This window comes from Fundulus heteroclitus, chromosome 20, assembly GCF_011125445.2.
Source record: "Fundulus heteroclitus isolate FHET01 chromosome 20, MU-UCD_Fhet_4.1, whole genome shotgun sequence".
Taxonomy (NCBI): Eukaryota; Metazoa; Chordata; class Actinopteri; order Cyprinodontiformes; family Fundulidae; genus Fundulus; species Fundulus heteroclitus.
Genome location: NC_046380.1, coordinates 26,140,126 through 26,149,942, shown reverse-complemented (window position 1 = coordinate 26,149,942; position 9,817 = coordinate 26,140,126).

Sequence of the window (9,817 nt, the reverse complement as noted above, 5' to 3'; positions counted from 1 at the left end):
TTCTTGTCTTCCTCTGGGGTGTTTAGGTCAGGGCAGTTTGCTGGCCAATCAAGCACAGTGAGTATTAAAGCAGCTATACTGGTAGTTGTGTGGGAAGGCCCCAGGTCCTACTGGGAAATCAAATCACCATCTTTATAAAGCTTGTCAGCAGAAGGAAGATGTCCTTTTAGATAGCTGCACAAGCTTTGGTCTTGATAAAAATGCCTTGTGTGTGCATGTATTAATTCTTGAAGCATTGGCTCCAGCTGCAGTATATACCTTGTATATCTCCTCAAACTCACAGCCCCATTAATGCTGCCGTTATCCCTGTTGCTTGTGCTTAGTTTTTTACAATAGTTCTTCCCTCCACTTGACTTTCCATTAATATGCTTGGATACAGCAATCTTTGCACAGTCAGCTTCTTTAGCAAATACACTTCCTGTTGAGGTTGTTAAATGGGTGTCTGCTGACCACTTTGCACTTGATTGTGCAGGTCATAATATATAGGTTTGTATTTATTTGTCTTGTCTAATATTATAATTTTGTATCTGAAAAAATACATTTATTTACAACTGTCTAATTCCAAAACATTCAATCCCAAATCCTATTCATTCATCAAATAATGCAAAATGAAATATTTGAATGTCGAATCTCATAATATAAGAAATACTACAATCATATTTCTTGGATTAATTAAAAGAGGGGCTAAAATTTCTGTGGTTGCAGGTGGGTAATGCACTTAACTGGGAGTGGCCATCCTAAATCTAATACTGTTTAAGCGGCCAACTCTGATGAAACTGAAAACCTCTGAAAACTTTAAACAAATTTATGAGCTCACCTTCTAATCAAATACAGCAAAGGCTCACCCAAAAGAGATCAACATCTCACAGTCGGGAGAAAAGGATCAAGTTAATTGGATGTTTGCATGCTATTTGCCTTCTAAATAGGAGGAGACTACCTTGACAGAAGGAAAGTTTCCACTCGGTTCAACTTCTTCAGTCCTGGGTGTGTTCCAGTGGTTATCACTCTTTAAACTGGGTCTCTATGTTTAAATCACACATCTAAGAACCTTTAATGCAAACTGGGACGCATCTATTTTATGTTTTTGAACTGATTATTAGAACTGAAAATATTTCCCCTTATTGCTAGATGAATTGTAAATATTTTTTTATGCTTAAGATTTCTTGCTGGAGTCTCTGAAATGCCAAAAAAAAAAAAAAAAAAAAACTAACTTAAAAAGTAAAACACAAAAAACTTTAGCACTTTGTTTTACCCAGTCTTTGCTTACAATATTCCGTTCAGTGGCTATTTAAGACTTACGTTAAAAAAATTAGGCATTTTTATAATCAAACTTTCTATTACATTGCTGCATTTAGAGACATCTGATCTACAATAATTGTCTGACGCTGCGCTATTACTTGTTTCACGTCGTCTATGAAGGGTTTGTGCTGTAATTTGAATGTGAAATCTCAGCAGAGGAATCCTCTGTGAAGGAGTGGGTAGGAGTAGAGTCCATGTTTTCTTTGTGCCCCTTCAAGTCTGAGCTGAGAAGAAAGAACCAAAAAAAAAAGAGGACCCATTGTTGATCTGTAATTGTGTTGTATTTCACGAAAACACAAGACTTTTTAACAAGAGCTCACATAATAATGAAAGCCTGCAATAAAAGCCAATAATGTTGTGTGGGCAAGACACTTCACCCGAATTTCCTGCTGCAGGTGGTCAGAGGACACGGTGGCACCGATGTATGGCAGCCTCGCTTCTGTCAAGCTGTCCCAGGGCCGCTGTGGCTACTAACATAGCTCACCACTGTGAATGTAGTGTAAAGCGCTTTGGGGTCATTGGACTTGATAAAGCGTTATAAAAGTACAAGCCATATCCCATCATTTCTCTCTATTAACTGGCCATTCTGTTTAGCTTGCATATACATCCTCAGCTAATAAGAAAGCAAATAAAACTAATCTCAGAATGTTGTTTATACTGGGAGTGTAAATGTGGATAAGTAATTCATGATCTCTCCACATGTAATAACCCCCACCCCCCTCCACCCTCCAACACACACACACAAAAGTCCTGGTTTGAAATACAAAGTGAGGACCGTGTCTTGACTTCCATTGACCTGCTCGGTTTGGCTGTGCACAACTCGGCTCCGCCCGCTTTGAATGTTTCAGGAGCAGCTTCTCTCAGGGTCAGCCGGGTTTCTCTGGCCCAGCTCAACAGCAGGGTCAAACCGAGCTGACATAAGAGGCGTTTTGAGTGAACACGTCGAGTTTCGGTAACTGGCCGAGAGGCGAGGAGAAACGAGGAGGGTTTTCTCGCAGGAAGTCCAGAAAAACTGAAGAGCGACGACATCGATATTAAGGACCACTATGAATGGAGCGTGGATAAACCGAAATATAATTTCATTATTTACAAAACTATGAACCACGCCCGAAGGGGAAAAAAAGAAGAAAAAGGAAACTTCAGCTTCCTATACGCAAAGGTTCCATATCAACACTGCAAAAACGGAACTAATATTAAATAAAATGTTTTTAAAATGAGTGTATTTGTCCTTGAGTTGGGCAGGTAAATAAGATGATCTGCCAATGGAATAAGATTTTTGCACTTAAAATAGGAACAACTCATCTCCAACATCTTATTTCAAGTGCAGGATATCTAATTATCTTATTTTAGGGGTCAAAATACTCATTCCATTGGCAGATAATCTTATTTACCTGCTCAAATCAAAGAGAAATACACTAACTTTAAAAACATTTTACTTATTTTTAGATCCGTTTTTGCAGTGAAATTTGTGGATGTATCGTGGTTTTCTCTGGTTTTACAACACTGAAAGCTGTTAAGTTTGGTCTCTGAAGTGTCAAACCATCCACCACATTCGGTAGAAAGCAGGGGCTGTCTGCCTTTCAGCCTGGGTACAGCTGGGGGGAAGCATAGGGGTACTTGTGCAGAGGTACCCACCAGTGATGGGCAGTAGCGCCGCTACATGTAGCGAAGCTATTAGTTAAACTACATTTTCCAGTAGCTTGACCGTAGCGTCGCTGCTTTATGAATCAAGTAACCTGTAGTGACGTTATTTTTTTGATCAAGTAGCAACGTAGCGTCCACAAACGCTACAAAATCCAGGACATAACTAAGAAATGAAACCAGGTTTGCTATTTTGAAACAACATTCAGAGTGAACAATCAATCTGAGTTGTTGGTTGGACATGTTCATGCACGAGCTTCTACTTTGCCTCTCCTGTCTGTATCTATCAAAACATGCGCATGCATACGGCAGTGGAACATATGGCAAGCCGATTAGGCAAATTATCGTCCGTACAATAACGTGCAGTTCTAACCCGTATTTTACGCGAGCGCGCGTTTTTTACGTCACCGCGCGTTTCCAGCCAGAACGCGCGGGTGACGTGAAAAACGCGCGCTCGCGTAAAAATACTGTACGTGCGGTGGCGTTAATAATGTTTGGTGCCGTTTTTGCATATTATATTATCAGGAGGTTGTCTTTTATGTGTTCAACATTTAGTGAACAGCAGAGTGAGAAAACTACACAGTACCTTTAATTTGGTACTAATAACAGTAGTTTGTTTCATAGAGTACTGGGTACTGTACTAGGCAAATAACCTTTTTGTTTTATTTCTAGCCGTAATTACTTCAGTTTGTATTTTATTATGCTGCTCATAAAGCAATGTCTACACTGTGTTAGGTCCTTGGCTGATCTTTAATAAATGTTTTAACCAGTGTATCAGACTCATTTTCGGTTGGTACAACGTTAAGTAGCTTCTGATGTAGTTAAGCTACTTTTAACACATTTGTGTAACTTAGCTTGCTATATTTCTATAGGTGGTAGCTTTTGTGTAGTGAAGCTTAATTTATTGTTGAGTAACTGATAGCTTAGCTTACTAGACTGGACAAGTAGCTTGCCCAACACTGGTACCCACTGAAAGCAACTCGTACTTGGGGGAAACCTGAAAGTCGGGCTGCGGGCGACACCCGGCAATCTTTTGCACTCTTCACTCCCGCCATGGCTGAGGCAAGAACAATCTCATAAAGCTGTCAATTTTAACTGCGTGAGAGAAACTGGAGCTTGTCTGTCCTCTCTGCTCCTGTCTGTTTCATTCTCTCACACACACTGAGAACCGTTGAGACAACTGTCTGACTGCAGGCGGACACAGAAGCAGAGAAACTGTGCCGTATTTTATTATTAGTTTAAGCTGGTGTGTGATCCAGATATTTATTCCAGGGGATTACTTTATCCTCAAACAATATCCAAGACAATCTTGCATATGCTATTATAAAAACATCATGTTTTTTTTTTTCCTTTTGTTTGTGTTTTTATTTATAATGATTTTTTTTTTTTATCGTTTGCCATTTCTTGCCGATTTCTTTAAAGTATCAATGTTGCAAACAGGCCTAGGTTGAGGGGGTTGGGGAGGCGCTTCCCTCTTCCTGGCATTTCTACGTTGGTCGAAACACAAACTGCACAAAGATAAACTGAGTAGGTAGGAGCAGAGATGAGCAAGCTAAAACAAGTAGGGTTGGTGACTCTGCTGCTTTCAACCTTTTCTATGGCCTAACCCTGACCCTAAACCACTACAAACCTAACCTAAACCTAACCATAGCCCTAAACCAAACCCCTAGCCCCTAAAGAAAGTGAGGACCAAAAAAGGGTCCTCACTGTACATCAAAGTCCTCACCTTTTACAAGTAAAATTAGCAAAAAATGTTCTCACTCAGCTACAAGTACAAGTACGTACACAACCACCCCTCCTCCTCTCTTTAAAGAAATGTACAATTTGCATTTCATTTGGAAATCAAAGTCCCAAAGAGATAGGGGTGTAATGTTTTCAGTTCAATTTGCATTAGATAAGATAAGATAAGATAAGATAAGATAAGATAAGATAAGATAAGATAAGATAAGATAAGATAAGATAAGATAAGATAAGATAAGATAAGATAAGATAAGATAAGATAAGATAAGATAGGGCTTTATTGATCTCACATTGGAGAAATTTACTTGTCACACATCGGCTTAATAAACAAAAGAAGGTACCAAAAGGAGGAGAGGTGCATAAGGTATAAGGTCTTATGAAGACCAAGGTAGGCACATCCATCCACCAGGAAGTTTTAGGTTACTTCATGATCCCTTCCTTGGACAAGCATTATACACAGGCTGATTTCATTTTGTAGCAGGAGTTGGCACAATCCCTATACTGCCAAAGGTAACAATATATGGCTTAATGACCACTGGATCACTGCGCCGAGACAATTTGCATAATGAAACTGAGCTGACCTACTGGGCAATAGAGGTCACAAAAGTGTCTGTCAGAATTTCCTCCCTAAAAAAATTGTGACTTGGAATAAGTTTAAATTGTTTATTAAAGAACAAGCAATAATTGCATCATCATCATCTGCAATTAACAACTAGCAGGCTAGAACTTTGAACAATACATTGAGAATGCAACCCATTTCCAGACAATTGACGTCCCAAAACATCTGCCTGCATCAGCAGCAGCCTTGTCTCTCTGGCATCCTGTGGCACCTTTGTGGCCAGGTAATTCCACTGAGTGCCAGCGCTTTTTTAAGTGATTATTTTCTGATTTTATTTGTAACAACTCACAGTAACCACTCATACCCTATAATACACCGACTGTTCGTGCAGTGATCCTCTGTCATCCTTTCAGGCATCTTCCCTGGCATCTTCTGGCACCCAATGGCCACAGACTTCCCAAATGTTCCACCGTGTTTCCACGTGATTTTTTCTTATATCACTACATCTGTTCTTCTTAACACAAGTCAAACCACTCATACAGTCACCTTATAATTTGTTTGTTAAATTGCTTTAAAATAGTTTATTAAATGATATCAATTAGCACGTCATTTATTGAAAGTAAATATAGACCAGGCATTAAATAACCCCAATGACAAACCGTTTGCCAGAAACAGCAATGGAAGTGCAGCAGCGGCTGGTGGCCTGCCAGCGTTGTGACACCTTGTGGCAGCTGGCTGGCGAAAGTGCCACAACTTTTATTGGAAATAATATCAATAAAACATGATTATTTGAAAGTAGTTATAGACTAGCAGGCATCTATAACAAATTGTTTGCCCAAAACCAGCAAAAGGAATGTGGCAACAGCCGTGGCACCTCCGTGGCAGCCGCAGGCCTGTGAAGGTGCCACCGGAAGTGCCACTGCAAATTGAGCTCGGCCCCTACTGCTTTATGGTGTACCGATCAAGTTACACACCCTGTTATGACAGAAAAAATCTTGTTTAAAAAACACGTATGTTTGTGAAATACTCTTCCATTTTGTCGGACCAAATTTAAATGTGCGTTCTTAAAAAACACCCCCGCCTTATGCACAGCTGAGAGACGTGCCGCTGTTAGTGAGGCATGGTGCTTTCTGTCTAACCCGCTCCTTTCACTGTGCATTTCTGGCAAATTAGAGAAAATCATATGTCACACATATTCATTAAATACATGGCAGATTATGGAACATCTGTATGTTTTGTACATACGTATGACTGGGATAAAAGGAGTGACAGCATTGCTGTCACAACAATGGGCGTGCGCCACCAGCCCTCTCTCCTGTGTATTTCACTTCAGTGGTTTGAAATGCACGGCCCGCCGCTGCACAGAATACAGTAGGTGAAGGCTATAGCTTCACATTTATTTAAGTAGGTAGCGGTATGCACCACTGATGTTGTCTGAGATCCGAATAAGAAGAATGATTGTGCTGTATTTCTAGAATTGAAGATGTCAAAGACGTTGGCACATAGCTGCCGCCTGAAAAAGAAGCCAGAGGTGTCCCAAATGTTGGTGCTGATCATAAATTCAAATGTGAAGATGATGTGCAGGAAAAGTGCTGGAACTGTGCTGGTAACACAGAGTGACATAGGGGGAGTGTGAAGTAGAAAGGGCAGTAGAAATTCAGCAAGTTAAAAAAATCAATTAGTTATCCAGAGGCAGAGAAGAGAGTTGGAAAAAAAAAAGTTTGAGACTTTATCATAAACCAGCATAAGTTTGGACAGGAATTCACAGGTAGGCCTATTGACTTGGAATATAAAATAGTTGAAGTTTGGACTGAAGATGAAAAATAAATTTTTCTAAACAGACCTGTAATTGTTTTTATTTAATTTAATTTTTTGTCCCCCTCTTGTACATGTTGTGTGCATGCCCTGCTCACTGCAGTTTAAACCGAGAGTCCATTTATTGGATTAGATTAGATGGAACTTTATTGATCTTACAATGGAGAGATTTACTTGTGACATCTGCTCTTATAAGCAACAGAAGGTGCAATGAAGGAGGAAAAGGTGCATGAAGTATATATAGTGCATCTAGATATATACAGTTGATGAGAAAAAATAGAATAAAGAAGAACATAGAATATATACGTTCAAGTAGAATATATACACCCTCCTCTCGGCCACTTAACTAATGTTAGTTATGTTTTCCTCTTTTTTTGTACAGTAAATATGGACTTAATGGCCAACTTTTTTTAAACTGAGAGCTACTTTACTGGTGTTGTGTCATACCAAGGGCTACCAGTACTGACTTTTGAACTAGGAGAGTCAGAGATCACCTTAAATTTATATAAAATAAACAGATTTTTTCATGCTAATATATGATATAGATATATTAGATATATATATATAGATATATATGTATATAGATATAGATATATATATATATATATATATATATATAGATATAATATTTGGGGTATATATATATATATATATATATAATATATAATATTATATACTATACAGATAGATAGATAGAAGATAGATAGATAGATAGATAGATAGATAGATAGATAGATAGATAGATAGATATGTATCTGTAGATAGATAGAACCACCCTGTGTCTAGAACACAGGGGCGGTTCTAGACAGGGGCCAACAGGGGCCTGTGCCCCTGTAGAACTGTTCCTGCCCCCCGTTATGGCCCCTGTACTAAAAACATGATATTAATTTCTTAGGAAGATAAATGCTGACAAAGATACTGTGACTGACTGGTCATTTGGATCAGTTGTATTTTTTTGTTTATGTTTTATCCAATAATAAAATAAAAAAATAATTAAAAAATAAATATAAAAAATTAAAATAAAAAATTAAGCTGTTTCACGTTAAGGTCCCGCTGTATTGAGAAAAGATCAGGGGTCTGCAACCTGTAGTTACAGAGCCACAATTGGCTCTTTGGCTTACTTAATATATTAAACTATAAAATGTTGACCCCCCAATCTTTTGTTCTGTGCCCCTGTGAAAAAACACTGGCCCCACCCTGGCCCCCTGCTAAATTTGGTCTAGAACCACCACTGTATATACATGCAAAGGGCTGCATTAAAAGGCTGCTTTAAGTCTCCAGTGTTAGTCCACCAGTCCTGCTCTCTAACTCCCTCTTTTCATCTGCGTCCCCTCAGACGTGGTCTGAATCTGAGAGAGGCCAGCAGAGAGAGACCCCCCGACGGCATTTCTCGGCGTTAACGTGGTCGTGCAGTGGGCGTCTCCAGATCGGGAATAATAATGGACTAACAGTCTTCTTCTGCTGTTTCAGTTTGATCGCCGCTCTGGCTTCTCGGGGAGCTGAAAGAAGATGAGCCCCTTCTCCTCGGCAGAGGGGGGGTTTGCTGCTGCTGCTGCTGTGTGGGGGAGTGGGCTACATCCTGTGGCGTTTCCTGTGTTTGTAAACTAGACGGTAAGCAAAAAAAAAAAAATACGTCGCCGAGCAAAGCTGGTACGTGGAAAACAATCTATCGTTTAAAAGGCTCGTGTAATGTTAATCGTGCATTTTGGGTGTGTGTTTTTTGCTCGCTGTGTTGAACGTGCCCTGGGAGAAGGCAGTAAAAAGGGGGTCAGACATGTTACAACGTAGGTGTTAGCCAGCGCTGGGGATGCTAACAAATGTTAGCTTAGTGGTCGGGAGGGGGGAGGCACTCGTAACGACGGCCATCACGAATGTCTTTAAAGCCCAGACTCGTCTGGAACCAGTTGAGTCTGTTTGGTGTTGTTGTTGTTTTTTTCTTTTTTTTTTCTTCACCGTAATGTAGCGGGGTGGGGAAGCATCAAGCGATCCAGCCTGTGAGGTAGATAATCGGTTAAACAGCCGCGTCAAAGCAACGTTAAGGTTGTTCGCATTTTTAGCCGTTAACGGTGCAGAGTGGGCGAGGGCGCTACCGAGCAAGCTAGCTAGCTCCAAACTGCTACGCTTTGGTTCCGAGGCAGCACGAAGGCCACCGCTGCCCGTGGCGCAACCTGGCATAGGATTTAAACAACATCCACTTAGAATCTTGCTTTAGGCTTTATCGAGCGAAACAGCAACAAACGAAATATAAAAATACAACTTCCCCCCCCCTTTCTAGACAAGACTTATTAGGTTAGCATTAGCCGTAGCGGTCCGTTATTTGTCGCTGCGGTACCAACGTTAGCTCGCTAACATTAGTCAGTCTACCAGAGAGCTTAATAATGAGTTTTATGATAATTAACGTGAGCTGGTTCCGTCGCCAAACGGGTTTAACAAAGCCTCGGGTCTTCGTCGGGTTTCTGTTTACAAATCCAATGTCTGCGCAGCATTTTAGTGGTTACGGGGCCTTTTTGATCAATTGTTTTTGTCTTTATTTGTGTTGAAATGGCGATCCAGTAAAGTAAATCAGAACTACCACAAAAAAGGAGTAGTAATTTACAGGCTTTTTAATTAGAGATAAAATTGTACTTCTTTAAATTATATAGAGAAGTCCAATACCACATTTCCAAAGCTAGAATACTTGGGCCCCCTTTTTTATGCTTAACCCAAGGTTATATGTTTTACTCAGCGTGGAACCATTTTCAAGGTTTGTTTGCTAATTAAGTT